This window comes from Macrobrachium nipponense, chromosome 29 (assembly GCF_015104395.2).
Source record: "Macrobrachium nipponense isolate FS-2020 chromosome 29, ASM1510439v2, whole genome shotgun sequence".
NCBI lineage: Eukaryota > Metazoa > Arthropoda > Malacostraca > Decapoda > Palaemonidae > Macrobrachium > Macrobrachium nipponense.
In genome coordinates, this window is record NC_061092.1 from 1,373,242 (window position 1) to 1,396,868 (window position 23,627).

The 23,627-nt window shown below is 43.4% G+C and overlaps 1 pseudogene; it reads left to right on the top strand.

Annotated features, from left to right (window-relative positions):
- Window positions 1–23,627, top strand: part of LOC135205924 (GTP-binding protein 128up-like) — a 93,779-nt pseudogene that overhangs the window by 47,565 nt on the left and 22,587 nt on the right.

The window sequence follows — 23,627 nt, forward strand, 5'->3', positions numbered from 1 at the left end:
TGGAACCCCAGATGGTTCCAGAAAATTGCACTACCTTTCTTCGTGCTTTGAGGCATTCCTCGACAGTTGGTGCCCAGATTAACCATATCGTCGAGGTAAACGCTACTAACCATTAATCCCTTTGTTTTGTTCTCAATTGTTGAACTACCACTTCTGCTATTTTGCGTGCATACCCTGGGGGTGCTACTATTCATGACCGAAAGGGCATCACTTTGAAGGATAACGTCTGATTTCCTAGTTTGAAGGCCTAGGAAATGGGCGGAAAGTGCCTGGCTATAGGGATATGGATAGGGTATGCGTCTTAAGTAATCGATAGGGAGTGGGTAGACGGCCCCACGGGGAAGTAAGGTCCCGTACCTGCGAGACTGGTGAAGCATTTTGAACTGGGTCCGCAACGAATTGCAAAGAGTTTTGAGCTTTGACAAGTCTAAATATTACCGTTCTTTTTTTCTTTTTGTTGAGCCTTTGCCTTTGGCACCTGCTGAACTAACAGCGACCTTGAAAATTTTGAGATTGCCTTGACTCTCGCAATATGCTCCTTTCTTGAGGAGTTCCTCCCGCATAATCTGACAACTCCCACTTTGATGGTATCCTGAAATAGAATGATCTGGTTTTTGGAGGTAGGAATCTTTGTTGAATCGTAACTCCAACCCCAATCCTTTCTTGGACACAATGCCTCTGTGTGCCCATTTGTCTGAACCCCCTACCTTGTGACGGAAGAGGAAATCCAGCCTCCCTCCTACCTGGGGAGCCTCACTGTTGTTGAGGCGTGGTTGACCTCCGTGCCCTCCTCTGAAGTGCTTGCCTCGTGCCTAGTCTTCCCTTCCCCCTTTTGCATCTCTTCCTGTTGCCTTGTTGGCGAAAGTGACCTCTCGCTCTGCTCCCCCTAGAGAACCTGTTGAAGGTTGGGAAGGCTTGGCTTTCATACAGTTGAGTTTGAAAGCTGGCGAGACGGTGTATGAGGTCCGCGGGCTGATTCTGAGGAGACTAACAGGAGAATTGGGTCTGTGTCTGCTTAGAAGTCGAATAGCCTGCCCCTGTTTGTGTAACTGGACGGCTTGGACGAAATGCTGTTTTTGGTTGCTGGCTGTTTCTGTAGGGTTGGAACCTCCTACCAGTTTTCTTCAATTTCTTACCAGCAGCAGGGGCGCTCTCTTGCTTCCTTTTTGGAAAAGATATACCCATCTGGCTCTAAGGCTCTGGTTTAAGCCTAGCAGCTTCGTGCTGTCACCTCATTCACAGAAGCTTCTGGGGAAAGGTCCAGGTCCACCCCCTACATTGCCTGGGAAGCTAGAAGCCTATTTAGGCTCGTGCTTAACTAGTTGCCCATCCTTGGCAAAAACATGCTTTCGACAGGTTTCCTTCTAGCCGAAAAGAAGTCGAAGGAGGCATCAGCTTGGACCGACTGGAGCTGGGATTTAGCCAGTATTTTAAAAAGTGGTTCCGTATCCATAGGAAAGAGCAGCCATCCCTCCGTGATGATAATGGGGAGTTTAAGATATCTCCCAGCTCTTGTGCGGGCGTTCGGAATTCTGCCTGAATAAGGCTATCAGGCAGTTCTCGGGTAGCTTCTCGCACCAAACTGGTCCCATCGGCACAGTTCTGGTTTCAGCCTCCACCTACTGAGAAAGTGGAAGGTAGGGTTCTCCCCAACAATTCTCCGAAGGACGGGAAAGAGCGGTAGATGGTTGATTCCGCCATCTCCTATTGTGGCATGGGCTTCGTCTTTAAGGACTTGCTTGGAGAGTCGCTTCTACTATCTTAGTAGCGAAATGGAAGAGAAGCCTCCCTCCTCCGTAGCAAATGATAGTGAAGGGGCTCTTGAATGCCTGGAGTTTGGTATTGGTACAATATCCCCAATCCTCCAGGCAGTGAACCCATTTCCCTCTGTGCTCTGATCCCTACTATACAGCACAGTCTCTCTAAGAGCATTTTATCCTCCCTTTTATTGGGCGGTCTGTTCACCGTAAGGCCTAGCATAACCCAATGAAAGGCTGAGTCAGTCCTGGAGGGTAAGAACTTGAAGTTCCTCAATCCTTCTTGTTTCCACACCCTCCGGAATGGAAATCATGCCGATCCTTGAATGGGGGGGGGGCTAAGCTGGCCACCCTCCAATGGGTTCTATCCATAGAAGAAGGCTGGTTATGGGCTTCATAATGGAGGTAGCTTGGCGGAAGACCAGTACCTGCCACAGGGGAGTTCGCTTTGGGGGAGGGGCCTGAGTGAGGCCAGCGAAACGGTCATCATGCTCCTAACCCGGTTAAAGAGGAGGTCCTGTATTGATTTGAAACCGCAGATTGGTTTGATGGTACTAGAAAGTTGAGCAAAGCCATTTTGTCTCAAACCTTGTACCGAGAGAGTACCCATCTCGTCCCACCTTGTTGCCAACAACTCCTGCTGAAAAGAAGTGGTGGGCTCAAAAGAGCTAGGTCCCCAGCCTCACCCCAACAGGAGTTTACCGGGAGTAAGATCCTGGTAAGGATTGCCGGAGAAGGCACTGGGCTCGGCCAGGAGCGCTGGGCCTTCTCCGTTAGAAGCCTTTGCTTCTTGAGCTCTTCGAATGAGAAGAGCTAGGCTTCGCCTTCACCGCGTCGGCGTAGGATTGTCGTGAGACTTCCTAGCCCGAATAAGACTACGACTTTCTTGGAAGTCGTCTTATGGAGGGTCTTCTGTTCTCCTCTGTCCTTTCACCTTCGGGGGTGGGTAACAGAGAGAAGCGGGTGAACGAGAAGGGATCTCAGGATCCCGTGAAGCCTTGAAAAGAGGACAGAAGAAGGAACAGGGGAAAGAAGATCCAGGAGGCGCTTCAAGGGTGTAGACCTTGACCGCCCGAAACCGCCTACCTCAACCAACAAAATCCTCCGCACCTACCGCCATAGGCTCAAGAATTAAGATCCAGGTTAGCTACGTTCTGGAACAGGCTCCTGCGTCGAAAACGGACCCCAAACGCCTGCTGCACCTCCTGCTGGATTGGAAGCTTATGAGTGGGGCTGCTGGAGATGGGGTCCACGTTACCCCGTACGCCTTGCCTCCGGGGAAAAGATTCTGGATGGCCAGCTTCTTATCTAAAATGTAAGGCTGGTCCCTTGGCGGCGTTCTTGCCGCAAGCCGCCTACCCAAGCTTTCAGGGTTGCATAGGGTCTACTTCTTTCAACTGGCGGCAGCCTGAAAGGAAGGAAGGCGATATGAACAGCTTCTAGCGGCGGAGATACGGTTTAAAGGAGCTTAAAACTAAGGGTAAGAATCATTGATAACATGAAAGTTGTCCGCAGGAGTTTGCTTACCCCACCCCAAAAGCTGCTCGCGACGGTCCATAGCAGCTGGTTGCATAGCCTCAAGGTGCCAAACCAATCCATCCCGTTTGTTAGTAGGTGTCACCGGGGCGTGGGTTTCCTAACATTCTTCGTGGGGCCGCAGGGTCATACAGAACAAGCGTTACAGCCTGGGATCCTTGCAGTTGGTAGCCTGTAAGTGGAGAGATACATGAGTATACAGAGTGCACACTTACAGCTAACATAGACTCCGCTGTCATAGCCGTGGAGCATTGTAAGTTAGATTAAAACTAGTGCTCCGCCGCAATACGTTGTGGGTTAGATAGGCGGTTGGTTGGGGTCTGCTAGCTTACGCCGGAGACAGGAAAAAGGTTTCAACCGAAGGAGTGGTGAGGGGCCATGAAAGCCACGACTGGAGATCGACGGATATAGTAACGTAAAAGACTATAATAAAAACCAATAAATCATCGTATCAGTAAGGTTATATCCTTTAAATAGAAATGAGATATTACTCTTTTCCGCCTACTAAGAGGATGCCCGGGTTAAGGAATGGGGGGGGGTGGAAAAAAAAGGAAGCTCCTCCTCCGGTTTAGCGAAAATCAGGATATAGTAGGCAAGCAATATAGACCCTCAGTAATTTCCCCCCCTTCCCACCCCTCCCGCTGGCGGGAGCCAGATGGACCTTTCAACCGAATGGGGCTCCCGGCTTTCAAGCGGGGGTTGGGTTCCGTCCGTTAAGGTAGGGTGGAAGGGTTGGGAATGGGGAAAAAAGGGGGGGGGGGGGTGGGGTGGGGAATCCCTCGTTGAACCCTCGGCTGGTCCGAGAGAGAGAGGGGGTGGTGGCCTACCCCCCGTTCCCTACTACTACCCGTCGGGTAACCTGGTAACCCAAGGACAAGTTGGTCCACCCTAATACCCCCAGCTGGTAATGGAAACTCCTCTGGCCCCCCTCGAGGGAGGGAGGTGGGAGGCTAACGGTGGTTTGTCATGACAACCAAGGAATCCATCCCCATACCCCTCCCTACCACATGGAAACAGGGAGGGAAGGGGGGGGAATGGGGAGGGTAGGAGGCGCCTAATGGGACACGTGATCGTATGGTGGGCTCTAGGAACGCGATAAGAACTACAACCTACAGAGGGGCCACGTTGAAACGCAACTAATACCAACACATGGACGACAAGGCACCTAGTCTAGCCTAACATCCCTAAATCACCACTGATAATAAATAAAAATACAGTTGTAAAAAGATAGAAGAAGACCACTTGGAGTAAAAATGAAAGAAAGAAGCCCAGGAGGAGGCGAACTGATCCGAAGAACAGTTCGACTACTCTGGAGCCAGCAGTTAGCCGATGAAGAGCAAGAGCTTGGGATGCCTGGGCCATGAAAACACAGTATAGCCCTAAATACCAACTAAGAGAGTAAAAGGTAAAAGGGATGGGCTGTGTCCTAACTACTAAAATACGTTTGTAATAAAGAAGATGAACGTAATCGAGCCCATAAGCAATAAGTGTCCCCAGTATGGAAGACCGGGAAATCTTAACAACACGAGGCGTCTCAATGGCCGCCACGAAGTCAAACCCGGGAGAAACCGTTAATATGCCCATAAAAAACGGAAAACAATACTGTCCCTGGAAGACTGGAATACCAAAAACAATTATTACTTATGAGGCCACTTAACCTTAGCCGAAGGCGATTGCAGCAACGTTCCATCGTTGAAAAGGATAAATCCCAAGCGAAAACAACACGAGTGGAAAAAAGATTGCAACTAGTCGTTGTCCGAGCTTAATAATTAAGGATGGACCCGCTAGAAGGCGCTGCTCTCCGCTTGGCGGTCAGTAGTAGTAAAGTAGTAGCGGACTGCAATCACCCTTTAGTATCAGCCTCTCCTCAGGTGGGGATTTTTAATGATGGGGGGGGAATGGGTCCTAAATGGTAAATGAACTCGTGGTAGTGCTACCCACTCGCCCCACCTATTTCCGATCCATTAACCGCCACCTTCGTTTTATTAGGAGTGAGCGCGTCAGTTTAACTGACATTTTTCTTGATTTTATTTTTTGTCTCCCCTGGTAATTTTATTATTTTAGGATAATTTTACCTAGAAAATTAATTTGAAACTTAAGGATATTTCATAGGTCCTACACTAGCTGAGCCCAGAAAAATGTAAAAATAAAAGACAAAAAAGGAAATTTAATTTAATTTTTTTAAGTTTTTGTAATGTTAAGTTTTTACTGGTTTTGTGCCATTTTGTTAATGTATTTCGTAAATTTGATTCTGAATTTTTCCTGACATTTTTTAATGTGTTTTCGTAAAGTTAACTGTATGTACTTACAAGTTTTTGTCTTGCCGTTTGTCCCCTCCTCCACTGTCTCCACTTTCGGACGATCGCCCCCACTCGAAAGGTAAGGTTCTGCATTTTACTAACGGTATGTACGTACAGTAATTTTGCTTGTATACCCATGTAAACACTAATACACTTTATTTCCACCGGTACTATGTAGTACATTTATTAGTAGTACGTTTAATTAAGTTCGGGTATTGAATGGTCCAAATTGGTTGGTACAGTGGTTTCCCCCCGGTATTCGTGGGGGATGCGTACCAACCCCCCCCCCCCCCCCATGAATAGTTAAAGAACCCCGCGAATGTTTGGAAGGCCCACCTATAAAAATGCTAAAAGCAGCCTTTTTATTGTTAGTTAAAATTCAAGAAAAACCCACTAAAACAAATTTTCATACTTGGTTTTTTTTAATGGTTTTTATATCACAAAAAGTGCATTTTATGAGTGAATTCCTGCTTAAAAAAACCCATGGAATTTTGTGGGATATGTATCATAGAAAAATACCGCGAATGCACGAATTTTCGCAAAGATAATGCGGGGAAACATTCCCGAAGAGAAATCTGCGAATGTGCGAGTCCGTGAATCTGGGAGAACGCAATTACCGGGGGTGGGTCCCACTGTATTTCATTTATATTAGGTCAACAACTTTCAAGCTTTATTATAAAATTTACTGGAGTGTTTTTTTGTAGGGCTTGGAACGAACTTGGCAGTTTTTACATTGTAAAATGCCTGTTCAAGATACGAAAAGCTTCAGGTTAGAAGGCCGCTCCAGGAACAGATTAAGTTCTCGAGTTTGATGGTACCACTGTAAACTTCACCTCAAGTGAAGTAACCAAAAAGGAAAAGGAGTCGAATCTTCTTTGTCCACCCAACTGCTATCAAAGGGCTAGTACTGTAACGCCAGGTAATAAAGGGCAACCTACATTGTCCCGATACAAGAGGAACGAACATAAATATGTCTTACCTGGCGGAAGCCTCCCTACTTTGTCACCTAACTGAGCCAACGTTGCTTTCACTCCCGTTATATCGGCAGCTGGACGAGGAATGACAGGGCAAGTAAATCCCAAAAATGCCAGTGCCGGGAATACAGCGACGACACTAGGTTTCCCGTTCAAAATCCTCCGATGGGAAAAGGGGTCAAAGAATCAGCAGGCAAATGACCAGCCTCTGCAAAACTCCCCAACAGCATGTTGAAGGTCACAGGTGACAACAGCACCTTTGTAATACAATAGCCTGGTGATCCAAGGACCACACGCACAACGTACGTTATTTGTTTGCGTCTTCCAGAATCCCTTAGGGTGAAACATATCCCAAGTGCGTTGGTCTGAGGTAAATATTCCAAAGAAGTAGTCGTCCTCCAAATAAATCCAACATATATGCAGCAAATGGGAAACAGTCCTTGGTGAAAGCTCGTCAAGACTCAAACTGCCATTGACCGGTCCCACCATGTTCCAACTCAGTCACCTTCCGTCTGGTGTTTTATAAGCAACTCAAAGCAAAAGAATAAAAAAACAATCGTTAAAACGATAGTTCACTAATACGCAAAGGATGGAGGAGGAGGTGCAAAAACTCTGATAAACGATTGTAAAGCCACTTAACTTATGGTAACACAAGAGTAAACGGTACTCAAGTCCAAAAAGTTAACTTAAAAGTAAACAAAGGCTTATTTAAACCAGCAACAACAAAAACAATAATAATTTTACGGTTAACCTAATACCCTCTTTGCTCCCATTGTCAGGTGAAGATTGCCTGGGGGAGGGGTTGGGGTAAAGGGCAACTTCTTCCAACAAAGGCCTGCCTCGTTGACTCATTATAGGAGTTTCCCTAAGTGGCAAGAGGAGTTCCCTCTCTACTGATCATACCAGTGGGTACCTTGGGTCGAGATACAGAAACGGCTCAACTTAACTAAAAACCTCGAGGTACGAAAGCAAATACGAAAAGATTTTACAGCTCTACATACGGAAATTTGCTCAAGATACGAAAAGGTTGTTGCTGTAAAGTCTTGATATTCCCCGGCCCGGACCCACCGATAACAATTTTGAAACTCGGGCGCCCCACCTGAGTAAGACTCAAACCACCATCCTCCCACTTTGCCCATTGGTTTTCCTGATGCTAGTCCCCACTGCCCATGAGAATCCCTTCTCTCCTATTGGTCAGCAATCCCTCCCAGTCATGCATCTACTACGTAGCTTGCGTGCTTCTTCGGCCACTGCAACGGCATCATCTTGTACGTACGCACGCAGTATTCGTTTCGTTCTAAATCGATTTCGTTAACAGTAAATTCGTTAGTGAAGTTCGTTTGTAACTTACATGGTATCTCTTTTCTCGTGTTGTGTGAGAACTTTACTCCATACGGTATTACGTACTACATAACCATAATTACGTTACAGTATATACATAGTCATGGGGTCCCAAGAGACTTGAAATTCACGGAAAGAACAGAGTATGCTTCTCTTTGGAAACAAAAATGGAGATTTATCAAGCAAGTAATGAAGCTGGTATGGCTGTTGAGTGTGAATCAGCCAAGGGGGGAATACTACCGAAATCCGTCAAACATAGGCACCATCCTTAAGCAGAAGGATGCCATCAAAGCAGCTACACCTTCCAATGGCATCACGTTTATTTTGTCCAGCCAAGAGGACCGCACGTTGCACGACGAGATGGAAAGACTTCTTTTTTGTCTGGATCGAAAAGTAGACAAAGAAATCGCTTGGCGATACGAAATAACGGAGACGGCAATCTCCCACCAAGGCCAGCGCTATTTTTCGGTCGATTTTGATTGCTCACAGGCCGAAGGACGACGGAGGAGAAGGGACATCAACGCCAACCCCCAGACGTTCAAGGCTTCGCATGGGTGGTTTTGATAAATTCCGTAAACGGACTGGCCATCCATTCGGTTGGTGCGGCATGGGGTGAGGGCTGCCAGCTTCGGACACGAAGCAGCCAAGAACCTTTAAAAAGACATTTCGACGAAATGATGTCCAAGGAAGGCTTTTACAGTTCTCAAAAAAGCAGTCTTCAACTGTGATTGATAAGACTGGCCCTTTTTGGTTTTGGAAAAAAATCCTTGTCCGGTACGGTATATCACGGAGGAAGAGAAGAAGAGTTACCCGGGCATCAAGCCTATGAAAGAAGACATGGCTTACGCTCGCACTTTGTTCGAACGCCATGTGGAGATTGCAAGGTTAAGCCCCTACTGGTCTATCAATTACCGAGACTCCATCGAGCCTTCAAGGCCCAAAACAAAGTTTCTTAAGGAAAGAAGCCTTCCAGTGATGTGGAGGGCTTAATGGCTAAAGCCTGGTTAACGAATCTTTTTGTTCCCACCGAGTGGGTAAAACTCTGGTTGTTTCGGCCCAACAAGTGAAGCAAATTCCGTTAGGAAAAGAATCGCCTCCCTTTGAAATGCCTGCTGGTTGTTGGACAATGCCCCTGCTCACCCTCGTGGGATCCTCGAGGAATGATTATCCTAGCGGGGATATTCCTTCATCAAGGTTCTTTTATTCTTCCACCTAACACCACCCCTCTCCTCCTGCCCTATGGACTAGCAAGTGATATCAAAACTTCAAGGAAGCTGTTGTTCCTCGAACATCTTTTCAAGAGATTTTGTTTCGACCATTACCGATACCACAAACCTCACCTTGTTTTGTGAATTTTGGAAGGAGCATTTCGATGTTGTGATAATATCATCCAGATCCCCCATTCGACCAAGCTTTGGCAGGAGGTTTTGAGGCGAACCTTAAATTCTTCGTGGAGGAAACTCTTCCCTGATGCTGTATCCGCCCGATACTTTGAGGGATTCGAAGTGGTGAAAGCTGGTGCTGCAAGATTCAGAAACAGTTGACCGATCCTGAAACTGTTTTTGCAACCAGATCTTGACGAGATCGTTTGCCCCACTCCGGTCAAGTCCCTGGGGGCTGGTCGTCGACCGAGGACGACATCAATGAACCTTCCTCGATGGAGGCACCAACGATGGAGCTTTACGACCAATTAAACCTGAAGGAGTTGGAGGGCCATGCCAACATAACTTCGTTCAAGAGGAGTTCTCTATCAGTGGCGAGGAGGAGGAGGACGACCCACTATGACAACCGGCAGCAAATTAAGGATGTTCTAGCTGCATTTCATAAAGTGCAAATCATTTGTAGAAAAAAAGACGAGAAAACCCCAAAAAGGCTTACACAGGTCGTATGCTTGCTCAGTTTTCTATGACCGTTTTGCCTTGAGTTCGTTTCAGGAACATTGTGAAAAAGTTGGCAGAAGCAGTCCTTCCTTGGATAGTTATTTTTTAAAGAGGCCTTTGGGCACTAGCAGGAGTAAGCAAAAACAAGGAAGAACCAAGTGATACTAAAAAACAGAAAGTTGAAAGTGGTGAAGAAGTTGAAAATTTTGTATAAAAAAAAACGTAAAGTTTAAAAAGTAAAAGAAAAAAATGTAAAAACAAATAAAAAAAGACAAAAAAAAATTTTTTAATTAGTTTTTTGTAAAATTAAGAGTGTTGCAGTTTTGTTAATGTGTTTTTTGTAAAGTTTAGTTTTTATGTATGTTTTCCTTAGCATTTTTTAATGGTTGTTTCGTAAAGTTTAAATTGTAACGTACGATTCTGCCATTTTTCCTTGTCCTCCTCCTGTTCGCTACTTTCAGAGATAGCCTCTCTCGAAAGGTAAGCTTCCACATTTTACTACATACGTACAGTATTTCTTGTATACCATGTACACTAATACACTTTATTTACAGGTATATTAGCAGTACGTATCAAGTTACGTATTGAATGGTCCAAATTGTTGTAGTATTTCATTGTTTATAGGTCAATTTAGCTTCATTCATGAAATTTACTGGGGTGTTTTTGGAGGGCTTGGAACGGATTAGCCATTTTACAAGTAAAATGCGTCCAAGATACTTAAAGCCTCATGATACGAAGGCCGCCTCGAAACGTATTAATTTTCGTCATCTCGAGGTACCACTGTATTTTCTTTTTCTTCAGGTTAACAGTGAGCTTCGTAGGTGTAGCAGTAGTTGGCTGGATTGTCACTGTTGCCTATACAGGGGGGTCCTCAAGTTACGACGTTGATCCGTTCGTTAAGACGTGTCGTAACACGATTTTCAGTGTAAGTCGGAACATTAAAAAATACCACATGATTTAATGTAAATACGTATCAATAACAAAGAGAGAACAATTCCTTACCTTTATTAATTTGGTTGGCTTGCACACTGGAGAGAAGCTGCGGTGCTGGAGAGACTGGGGGAGGTTAGTGAAGAGAAGCAGAACCTCCAGAAGATGCTGGAGATGCTGGGGCAGGTGAGGCAGAACATACTGGAGCGGGGCAGGTGAGCTGCGGTGAGGCAGAACCCAACAGAAGGTGTGGAGATGCTGGGGGCAGGTGAGGCCGAACATTCAGAAGGGTGCGGAGATTGTGGGGTAGGTGAGTCCTGTTAGCAGAACATTCAGAAGGTGCTGGAGATTGTGGGGCAGGCGCAGTTCTGGATTAGCAGAGGCAGCTGGCAGGTAGAGGGTACAGGATCTCTTGCAGGCCTCTCTACCTTCTTAAAATACTGCTCCAGGTTAGTCTGAAGAGAGAGCAACCTCTTTTCATCCAAGATCTCCTTGTAACACTGCATCAAATCCATGATGCCTCTGGAAACCCTAGTGAACCTGTCCAAGTTGGGATCCTGAGCCTCAAAAAGTTGCCAACGCTTACTGCAACTCTGCAAAACCTCTTGCCAAGTCCTGCCTTGTGAAAGCCTTAGGCTCTGGGGTGGGTGCTTCTTCTTCTTCCTCTATCATCTGCTTCTCCAGTTTGTATCAGGTCCTCAGCAGATAACTCCTCGCCATGAGACACCAACAGCTCTGTAACATCATCAACCTCCATCTCCAAATTGATTTCTTTACTCTGGGCAACAACGTTCTTTACAACTTGCTGAACTGTGTCCTCAAACCCATGGAAATCATTCACAAATTGAGGAAAAATTTTTTCCAGACACCATTCATGTTTGTTTGCTTAACCTCCTCCCAGGAATCAGCAATGTTTCTTTACAGCATCAAGGTGTGTAGGATTTCCAAAAGTTTCTTCAGAGTCAAGTCCTTCTTGGTTTCAGTTGCCTGTAAAGCCATAGCAATTGTCCTTCGTAGGTAGTAGGCCTTGAACGAAGCAATCACTTCTTGGTCCATAGGCTGTAAAAGGGCCGTGGTATTAGGTGGAAGGTAAACCACCTTGACATTAGGGTTAAAGTCTCCCAGCTGGGCAGGTGTCCAGGGGGCATTGTCCAGCACTAGCAACACCTTAAAGGGGATACCTTTGGAGGCGCAATACTTCTCCACATTGGCACAAAATGGTTTATGAACCAGTCCTCAAACACTGCAAGTGTCACCCATGCCTTCTTGTTGGACTTCCAAATTACTGGTAGTTGACCCTTCCAAATGCCCTTGAGTGCCTTGGATTTTCAGCCTGATACACCAACAAGGGCTTCAGTTTGAAGTCACCACCAGCATTACCCCAAGAAGTAAAGTTAGCCTCTCCTTGCTGGCTTTATGACTGGGTGCTGACTTCTCCTCCTTGGCGATGTAAGTGCGGTTAGGCATACGCTTCAAAACAAACCTATCTCATCACGTTAAACACTTGCTGAGCAGAATACCCCCCTCCTTAATTATCTCAGACAACGCTTTAGGAAATTCACTCGCTGCTTTGTCATCCCCACTAGCAGCTTCACCTTGCACTTTAAGGTTATGGTAATGGCCCGAGCCTTAAATCACATAAACCAACCCCTACTAGCCACAAATCTTCACTTTCACTTCACTTCCTTCCCCCTTTTCTTTTTTCAACGCTTCAAACAATCTTTTCGACTTCTCCTGAATCACCATAAGGCTGACTGGGATACGCCGTTGATTTTGGTCTTCCAACCAGAGCACCAATTACCTTTCCATTTGCAATTATTAGACCACTACGCTGCTTGGTTATCACTGTCGCTTTCATAGGAGCAGATCCTTTCACATGTCAACGATACGCTCTTCATCTTTGATAATGGTAGCAACAGTCGAACGACTAAGGCCAAGCAAGCGGCCAATGTTTGTTGGCGTTTCTCCCTCTCAGATCGCTTTATAATGTCCACTTTAATTTCCATGGTGATGGCCTTTCTTTTCTTCAATGCACTACCATCAGAAGAGTCCGCCTTGTGCTTGGGAGCCATAACAAAGGGCAAAAAAGTTACAAAAACTATACAACACAAGGGAGAGAGAGGCAGCGTAAACAACCAAAATGGCGTATGGGTGAGGAATGAGCATAGCAAAGCGACGCCGTCCTTTCCTCCACAAAGCGTACTCTTCCGCCGTGCGCCCGAAACTAGTTCGCGTTGTTTACGTCGTTACGACGCTAAAAGAAACCGCGTAAGACGGAATGACGCATATTATTTTTATATTTTATGGGGGCGCGTTCGTAACCACGAAACAGCGTAAGTTGAGACCGCGTAACCCGAAGACTTACTTGTACTTTCCTTTAGGGTTTTTAACTTCGGTGTTCCTGTAGGCTTTGGTACTGCCTCTTGTTGTACTTATGGTCCATCTACTAATGCTGTGCCTTCTGTTTTCATTGCTACTATTATCCTAGTGACTAGTCACTTGCCAGCCTCTGCTTAGCCTCTGCCCCACTACCCTGATTGTTCCTGTTGCTGGTACTGATGTTCCTGTAGCTCTTGCCACCAGGCGGCTCCTTTATGTCCTCCTGCTGCAGCTGCCCTGTTCACTCCTGTTGCCACTACTAATGTTTGTCTCTCTGGCTGCTCCTCTTGTGCTTCCTGCCCTAACTCCCTAGCGATTCCTGACTATCTTCCTGTAGATGTCAGAGAGGAGTTCAAGGAAGAAGTCCTGTGAGATGTAGCATCTTCTTCAGCTTATTCTTGTCTGTCTTCTGCTGTCTTCTCCCCTTCTTCCAAGCCCCATTGGTTGAAGAAGAATAAGGCTGCTTCTCCCCCTTAAGAAGTCTCTGTGGCTTTTAAGTGGCTGCCCCCTTTCAAGGAGACAGTGGCTTCTCTCGTTGTCTCTTACCGGCCTTTGGGCTTAGAAACCTATTGCATACCTCACAGGTTCTTGCGTTTCGGGAGCTGTCGGGCATGCAGACTTTGGTTTGAGTTCTTGTTGCCAGTTGTAAGTCTGCTTTTTAAGACTAGTGCGTGGTGTGAGCTCAGCCTAGCCACAACACTCTTCAATGCTCTAGTTTCCACAGTCTTGAGCCATCCTGAACCAGGGCTGGAGAGACCTCTCACCATCCTGGTTCAGGCACAGGGCAAGAGAAAGAGTCAAGACATGTAGGTGTCTCGGCTCTCCCTGCCAGTACTGCACCAGTGCTTGGGCAGGGCCTGGTCTGATGTCTTGTCTGTGACTGAGCACCTGGTTCCTTGGTCTTAAGCGAGCACCTGGAGAAGCAGTGAGGAGATTCCCTGCAAAACTCTACGGGGCTTCTAAAGGACTGCCTCTCTTGGCTCTTACTGCTCATAGGGCAGGAGCCGATTCGCATTCTCCTCTGAGGTCTTGCGTTAGAGAGTCCTGAGGCCGTGTTCGTTGGTCCCAGTTTTAGAATACTGCTCCTAAGACTGGAGCTGTGCCTGTCCTTTCTCGGTTTCCTAGTAAGCAAGAGAAGACCGCTCCTGATGATCATTCTTATGAGATTCGGAAGTTTTGTTAGGCGCTTGGATTCCTTGGAATTGCGATCGCTCGACTGGCAAGTTTTGAGTCCCAGGGACTCTGGAGAATCTTGAGCACTTTCCAAACATGTGCCAGAGAGTTGCTTGTTTTTGGTCTAGTCTAGGCAACACCATCTGCCAGCTGTGCTTGGTTAGGTCCCATCCATCATGTCTTGGACTTAAGGGTCTGAACATGCAGGATAGCAGACACAGATTCTCCCTTTAAGCTTCCTTCTCGCAGGGGGGCTTCGGTCTTGGAAGAGACTAGAGCATTTAGGGAGGAAGTGATAGTTCTTGGAAGACAAGTGCTGCTTGCCCATCCCCAATCGAGTTTGCACAATTGGATTGGCTTTGCTTGGCTTGACTTGCCTGCCATGCCAGGCCTCTGGTTGTGTTCCTGTGAGTAGCTCGGTTCACCTTGGCTTAGTTGCCACGCCATACCCCTGGTCCACGTTCACATGGTTGGCTCAGCTCTGTTCATTCGCCCCGTTTGCTGCCTGGTCCTAGATCACGGTCGTGTGATCTACTCGGCTCATTTGATTCAGCTCTACCTTCTCTTTTCAGCCAGACAGCAACCTGTGGGCAATTCTGGTGCTAAGGGGAGGACACTGTTCTAATTTGGATCCCCAGTTTTGTAAGTCCTGAAGTCGCTCGAGCCTTAGGAATGGACCTTTACTTGGTTCTGCCTCTCTTTTTGAGAGAGGTAGATATTGCAGTAATCAAGGAACATGCCAGGGCATCTGCCTTGTCCTCTGGGTAAATGGCCAAGATCCTTTGGCCTTTTTTTCCCCTAAGAAGCCTCAAGTTTCAAAGGACAATCGTTGTAAACACCCTGCCTGCTTCTTTTGCTTCTGAGAAAGTGCACATATATGTGCCTTTTTCAACCTTTTCAACCAGTTGTGAAAAGGGCAAAAGGAAGGAGGTAGGAAGGAACTCTTGTAACAAGTGAAGGGATGTCTGTCAAGTCTCTGGACTATGATGACATAGCTGAGTCCCATTAGTAGATGTCCATCAGAAGAAGTACCTGCTTTCTTCCAGTTCTTGACCATCTTCCATTGAACTTCTGTTCTGTCTCCTCTCCCATATTTCCATCTCGTGGAGCAGCCAATATGGCTAGAGTTAATCGTCTTCGGTGTCCTGTCACAAGCCTCCCTTCTGTGCAGTTTTCACTCTCTAGTGGAGATGGAAGGAGTTCTGCCTCCAGTCCTTAATCCTTTTTCTCCACGAATGCCTGCACATTCTCCTCGTGACATGCTTCTGTTATCAGATGCACTGACCTGTAGGACAGTTGTCTTCTAGATGTGCAACCAAGACGATAAGCACCTTCTCATCAACATCCTGGAACTCAAGGCAGCCTTTTGGGCCTTTCAAGAGTTTCAGGATTTAGTTTCTGAGATACCCTTTGGGGTTAGTAACAACACCTAGTGCTCGATTGTAAATGTAGTACACTCGATAGTTCTATCAGTCCAAACACATTTCTGGATGGAATGTATTGGCAGGCAATCTCAGCCTCTGGATACAAGTGATTGGGGGGGGTGGAGTGCTTCCTTCAGTCAATCTTTCATGGAGAGGTTGCTCGTTTGGAAGACTCCTCATCATTTTTCTGTTTAACACCTGATACATACAATGGAAGTCTGTAGGTCTTCTGCTCTATCACACCTGACTCATGGGCTGCTGCGAAGACTCATGATGACTATGCAACAACTCAACATTTTCTCTCTCCGTGTTTATCTAATTTGCATGGTGTTCAACAAAACATTCTCCCCTGAATTGGGGATGAATGCCAGAAGACTTTGCCTTTTGCCAACCTTTAGTGTCAGCGACACAGGAGCAGTTCCTCAGGCAATACAATCCCTGTATCTGTACAGGTCAGAGCACTCTTCAGCAGATCGCAAACTTCATCTTATTCTGCTAAGAGATGCTTCTCTCCTAATCAGGTTGTGAAAGATATAGGCGTCCACATTTCACTTCAGTCGATATTAACTACTAATGAGAAACTTCATTTGGTATTACCATCCCAGGAACCTTTTGAATCTTGTTCAGGGTTCCTGTCTTGTGCTCTGCACATGCCCTTACAAGAATCATCAGAGGTCTGGCTTTCCAGACCACCTCTCATATCGCTCCAGCCTTGGCAGAGGATGATGATCTTCATGGACCTCTTGATGTGGAGCTCTTAAGAGATGGAAATCAATGCCCCAACATCCAAATCTATTAGCATCTGTTGCCAAGGTCAAGTCCTTCATGATCCCCTACTCCTTTGGACTGTGTAATCGATGATCCAAAAAAAGTCTCGACATCCCTAACTTGGATGTCAAAGACTTTTTAATAGTACAGTAGTATCTCACCCAAGGAAGAAGTGTCTAGGGACACGTCTTTCACCTGGTTTTGTGAGATGATCAGGAGGTTCTCTGCTGTTGGCGATGCTGGCACCTGAACAACCACTGCCGGAGAGCTCACAAAATCAATGGCTGAGTTCGTTCTCTGCATTCTGGAGGAATGTCTGTCGGGAAACAGAAGTGTCTCATCGGACTACATTTATGGCTTTCTACATTTGGGTGTTGCCCACAAGTCCTTGGAAACTTTTTTTTTTTCTTGGGACCTGTGCTGGCTGCTTAACAAGTGTTTTCTTATCCAGCTCCTTTAACAGTACAGGTAGCACCTCGCCTAAGGTGTGTTCTGGAAGTGAGAAGGATTATAAGGGGTGGCCTCTCCTCCTCTTCCTTTTTCGTCCTTCTTCTCTTCCTGCAGACGGAGAATGGGACTATCCTTACTGCCTCCCATTCTTAAGATTCTGTAGGAACAATAAAATTTTTTAAAGTAATTGTATTTTTCCTAACTAAACAAACCTGAGGTCCTTTACATTACACTCATAACCATTGCATGCCACCTCTTAATCTGAAACCTGGGCTGAAAGGCAAACTGGAATATTGACATTTGGGCAGTCAGGTATTTCCTCCTACTGGATGGCAGTGATGCCCAACTAAACTACCTTGTTCAAGAGTTTAATGGCCATTTTCCAGCTTCACCGAAACTAATTCATAATATAAAGGATCTCAGGTGGTATATAGTCAGAGAAATTCATTTACTTTTAAGAATTGTAATTTTTCTGTAACTATGTAAAAGCTAAAATAATTAGACTACCTCATTTGTACAGTACATTACCTCTTGTTTTATTTTAAGTCTGCAGTATGCTCATATTGGGGGACCAGTTCCTGGTGGTAGTTTACATGTAAGAATTTTCTCCTTTTCTATGTGGCATCAGTCATGAAGACATTAATGGACAGGAAGCCAAGCAAAAAAAAAGTGAATATGAAGTGTTTACCTTTTCGTTGAAATGGTTTCCGAAAGTATAGTCATTTGTGTAAGAAAAACATGTTTGCTGTTATTTGCCACAACATATTTCCCCTAGTAATTTAGGATTAGTCAATATTTTATCCTTTTTATTTAACCTTTTATAAAATACTACTCATGAAAAAAGAAAACCCACAAGATAATAGAGTATAACTTGTTTAATTGTAAGTATTTACATAGGATAGTGTTTTTGTTAACTAGTACTTTCTGGGGGCTAATCTGTGCCGGCCTTAAACCAGTCTGACCACCTACACTCTCATGAGCAAGGGCTACGGGCCTGAAAGTACTCGAGTGTTAACAAAAATACTATGTAAATACTTACAAGTAAACAAGTTATACTCGATAATCTTGTGGGTAGCACCTCGCCTAAGGTGTGGTTCTGGAAGTGAGAAGGATTATAAGGGTGGCCTCTCCTCCTCTTCCTTTTTCGTCCTTCTTCTCTTCCTGCAGACGGAGAATGGGACTCTCCTTACTGCCTCCCATTCTTAAGATTCTGTAGGAACAATAAAATTTTTTTAAAGTAATTGTATTTTTCCTAACTAAACAAACCTGAGGTCCTTTACATTACACTCGTGACCATTGCATACCACCCCTTAATCTGAAACCTGGGCTGAAAGGCAAACTGGAATATTGACATTTGGGCAGTCAGGTATTTCCTCCTATTGGATGGCAGTGATTGCCCAACTAAACTACCTTGTTCAAGAGTTTAATGGCCATTTTCCAGCTTCACGAAACTAATTCATAATATAAAGGATCTCAGGTTGGTATATAGTCAGAAAAATTCAATTTACTTTTAAGAATTGTAATTTTTCTGTAACTATGCTAAAAGAATTAGACTACCTCATTTGGTACAGTACATTACCTCTTGTTTTATTTAAACTGCAGTATCTCATATTGGGGACCAGTTCCTGGTGGTAGTTTACATGTAGAAATTTTCTCCTTTTCATATGTGGCATCAGTCATGAGACATTAATGGACAGGAAGCCAAGCAAAAAAAAGTGAATATGAAGTGTTTTACCTTTTCGGTTGAAATGGTTTCCGAAAGTATAGTCATTTGTGTAAGAAAACATGTTTGCTGTTATTTGCCACAACCATATTTCCCTAGTAAATTTAGGAATTAGTCAATATTTTATCCTTTTTATTTAACCTTTTATAAAATACTACTCATGAAAAAAGAAACCCACAAGATAATAGAGTATAACTTGTTTAATTGTAAGTATTTTACATAGGATAGTGTTTTTGTTAACTAGTACTTTCTGGGGCTATCTGTGGGCCTTAACCCAGTCTGACCACCTACACTTCTCATGAGCAAGGGCTACGGGCCTGAAAGTACTCGAGTGTTAACAAAAATACTATGTAAATACTTTACAAGTAAACAAGTTATACTCGATAATCTTGTGGGTAGCACCTCGCCTAAGGTGTGGTTCTGGAAGTGAGAAGGATTATAAGGGGTGGCCTCTCCTCCTCTTCCTTTTTCGTCCTTCTTCTCTTCCTGCAGACGAGAATGGGACTCTCCTTACTGCCTCCCATTCTTAAGATTCTGTAGGAACAATAAAATTTTTTTTAAAGTAATTGTATTTTTCCTAACTAAACAAACCTGAGGTCCTTTACATTACACTCGTGACCATTGCATACCACCCCTTAATCTGAAACTGGGCTGAAAGGCAAACTGGAACTATTGACATTTGGGCAGTCAGGTATTTCCTCCTATGGATGGCAGTGATTGCCCAACTAAACTACCTTGTTCAAGAGTTTAATGGCCATTTTCCAGCTTCACCGAAACTAATTCATAATATAAAGGATCTCAGGTTGGTATATATAGTCAGAAAAATTCAATTTACTTTTAAGAATTGTAATTTTTTCTGTAACTATGCTAAAAGAATTAGACTACCTCCATTTGGTACAGTACATTACCCTCTTGTTTTATTTAAACTGCAGTATGCTCATATTGGGGACCAGTTCCTGGTGGTTAGTTTACATGTAAGAATTTTCTCCTTTTCATATGTGCATCAGTCATGAAGACATTAATGGACAGGAAGCCAAGCAAAAAAAAGTGGAATATGAAGTGTTTACCTTTTCGTTTGAAATGAAATGGGTTTCCGAAAGTATAGTCATTTGTGTAAGAAAACATGTTTGCTGTTATTTGCCACAACATATTTCCCCTAGTAAATTTAGGAATTAGTCAATATTTTATCCTTTTTATTTAACCTTTTATAAAATACTACTCATGAAAAAGAAACCCACAAGATAATAGAGTATAACTTGTTTAATTGTAAGTATTTACATAGGATAGTGTTTTTTGTTAACTAGTACTTTTCTGGGCTATCTGTGGGCCTTAACCCAGTCTGAGCAAGGGCTACGGGCCTGAAAGTACTCGAGTGTTAACAAAATACTATGTAAATACTTACAAGTAAACAAGTTATACTCGATAATCTTGTGGGTTTCTTTTTCCATCTTCAGAAGAAAACTGAAAGAATTTTCTGTTTGATACTACTCATGTTGTTGGTACTACTTGCTTTTTTCATTCTCCAGATCAGATTAGTATTGAAGAATTGGACATCATCTATCGTATACCCCATTGTGTTCCCATATCTGCCCATCATAAGTGGAATTTTGATGATTTGTTAGAGAAGATGTTGGGAGTACCTACAATTGTGCCGAATGTAAGTATGATCTCTTTATTGCTAAAGTTCTTTTTTAAAGTTAAGAAATTTGTATGCTGAATTTTACTTTTGACTTGTGAGTATCTCTTAGCACCTGATTATGTCGCAGATCTTTAGAAGTGAGTCTTTCAGTATGTGAACTTGGAGGTACTCCATCTATGTATTTAATTTTTTCAGTAAGTAGTAGTAGTAGTGGTAAAGGATAACTGTCTCGTTTCTAGAAAAAATAAGAGGTAAAAATTTCGAGTAGGGTAAAGTTAAGAGTTATTGGATTTCTAGGCATAAATAAACCAATGGGAATGTGGAAAACCAAATAGAAGTCAGAGAACAGTGCATTAGCAAAGCAAACCCCAAAGGTGCCTCTCTTATGGTAAATTGCCCTTTATTATGTATAAGTATATCATGTTTACATTGTTTGAAAATAACCATTCTTAAAAAACAAAATGATATCTTGTATTTGACATAAACATTACATATTTATAGTGTAGTCACTGCTAGTCCTCAAAAGAGTTACCCTTCTAGGTCTAATCAGAGCTCTATTAGACCAGACTAATGATCAAAGAATTCTCTTAACTGGTCCTGTGGCCAGTTATTGTAATGAGAAACGTTACAACCTCAGCAAAGGCTGAACCCAATGTACCATTGTCAAAAATTCTGAAGATGCTGCAGCTATGTGAAGGTGCCGTCATATTGTTTAACATACAGCCAGAAACAAACCCAAGACGTTGTTATACTTTTCTGGTTCGGTCAGTGTATGGTGTACTGAAATCAGCTCTCCTGAATTTAAGCTTTTTGCTTCTGTGATTTCATTATCGAGGATCATGGTAACATCTAAGTAAAAGGTAAGCACTTAATTGTAAGTTCTAGTTAAAAATAATTTTAGTTTAGACTGTGAAACAGTGATTCAACTTGTGGGTGAAAAGCCATAAACTGCCTTTTTCACAAGCACAATTAGCACTTCTAACAATTTTCTGAATATTTTTAAAAAAATGTAAATTGGTTTGAAGAATTTATTGTTCTACATGCATTAGTTTTAGCTAAAGAAATGTTCGATGTCTGCAATAGCCTACTAGGCCGTAGCCTACATCAATTTTAATGAAAATAATTTAGACTGTAGTAGAAAATATCTGTAGCCTAACCTAGGATTATATATCTAAAGGGTGAGCAAAATAACCTATAAACAGGCTACAGTCTTTTTCCTTTTATATAGCCTGTATACTTAAGCGTAGTTTTAGTACTCTGTGCTGTCATGTGCATACCCATCATCAGTAAGTTTCACATTCGAAAGTTAATGTTTTATATAGTAGACCAAATAGTTTAGGGCTAGATACAAACAATATGGGTTAGACAAAAATGTTAGCTAACTATGAGGTTACCTATGAGTAAGTGTGTTTTTATGTAGTCTTTACATTTAAAATTATCTAAAATAATCTAGATTAGGCAAGACCCTATACTAGGCTAAGCAAGAACAATTTAGGAAAACATCCTATTGTGGTCTTAGTGATAGTTTAGTTCAAATAGCCTAGGATCAGATATAAACAGTATCCTAGGATTAATAAAATAACATTAGTTTTTACGACTGGAGCCATGATATCTATTTGGTAGCCTATTGGTAAGGCTACATATAGGTAGTGTTCAAAGTTACTATCAGTCATTTACAATAATCCGATTTTACAATGGAGTTAGCAATTAATGCTGATACGACTATTTTGAAAATATTTTTAAATTTCGCTTGTAACGGGTGCAGCCCAGCAGTGTACAAACCAGGCAGCAAGAGAGACAGACCAAATTACAATAGCCTAACTTTATCCCATCTTCTAGTTGAAGTTAAAAAAAAAAACAGCAAAAGAGAATTTATGAAAGTTTTGTTTAAATGTTTTACTTGTTTGGTAAATGTGTATGGCCATGAACAACCAAACGAGATACAATGTTTTGCTAAGTACAAACCGTATTTAATAACATCCATTTGGTTTGTATTTCAACTATCGTACGATAAAAAACAATTATACTGCAGTTATGTTATAAATGATGTTATGTATCATAGGACTAATATATTTTTAGGTAATAACTTTGTTCGCTATAGATCAAAGATCAGCAAGGAAACATACTGTTAAATTTAAACAGTAGTAGCTGGAGCCTGAGAACAACTTTCAAGCTCCTAATGACTGTTATTGTGCATCGGTAACAAAGATAAAACTCCTGTAAAAACTTATCCAATCAAACACACGACCATAGATAAAGTTGAGAGAGAATAATTTTAATCAAAACTTAAGGTCTTGAAAGAATACATTTTACTACTGTTTTCACACTGATAAAAGATAAATAATGTAAAGGTAAAGCTCATACTGCAAAGAAATCAAGTGAAAATAGCGAACAGAATCACATAATTTTCCTTACACAATAAACATCGCCCACAAAGCAATCTGTTAATGAAAAAAGTAATTTAGTTCCCATCAAGACATTAAATTTATATTTCAACTTAAATTAACACGTCTTATAACGAAAAGATGACCTTGTCTCATGTAAGTAAAGTACAGTACGGTCCCCAATTATGCAAGAATTGGTCCATCTACCCGTTCGCTCAAGGGGTTCTTCGAAGTTGCTTCCTCCGCCACTCACAAGGCATAGAAGTACTATGCTACAAACTCTGCACTACTTGATGTCACGTCATCTTAACCCAGACATAATTCGTCTGAGCAAGGTTGACTTTAGAGCAGGTGAGGTCGGTGGCTCCGTCCTTGTCTCCACAGGATGCCTCAGCTTTGGAGTCTATGTTGTAGATGGTTTTCTTGGTTGGACCTCTGGTCAGTGGTCATTGCCAAGATAGTTGGCGAGTGCTTTTTCTCTTGCCATTTTGTTGCAGTTGGGGGCTCACGGCGTTCTCGTATCTTGCACACCTCGGCATCAATTTATTTGCTAATCTTCTCCTGATCTGAAGAGATGCTGGCTTCCCGGATCCAGATAAAAAGATCGGTTGAACCCTGAGTTCCTTGTTGGTCCTTGAGGAATGGGGACCTTTTAGAATCTCAGTTTCAGTTCCCTCGGATTGTGCTGGAGGATGCAATAGACTGACGGCGGGTTGACACGAAGGACAGGTTAGTGCACTAGGCTGTGTCAAAGTCAGTCTCGTCCTCGGAGACGTCTGGCTTTTCCTCCTCCCCCTGCCTAGCAGCAGTCACAAAGACTTGGATTTTTCTGGGCTCAGCTCGTGTCGGCCTATGAAAGTATCCTTAATATCATTCTTTCTAGGCAAAATTAATCTAAAATTACCAGAGAAAAACAAAATTAAGAAAATGTCAGTAAAACTGACTCGCTCACTCTATAAAAGAAGTGTC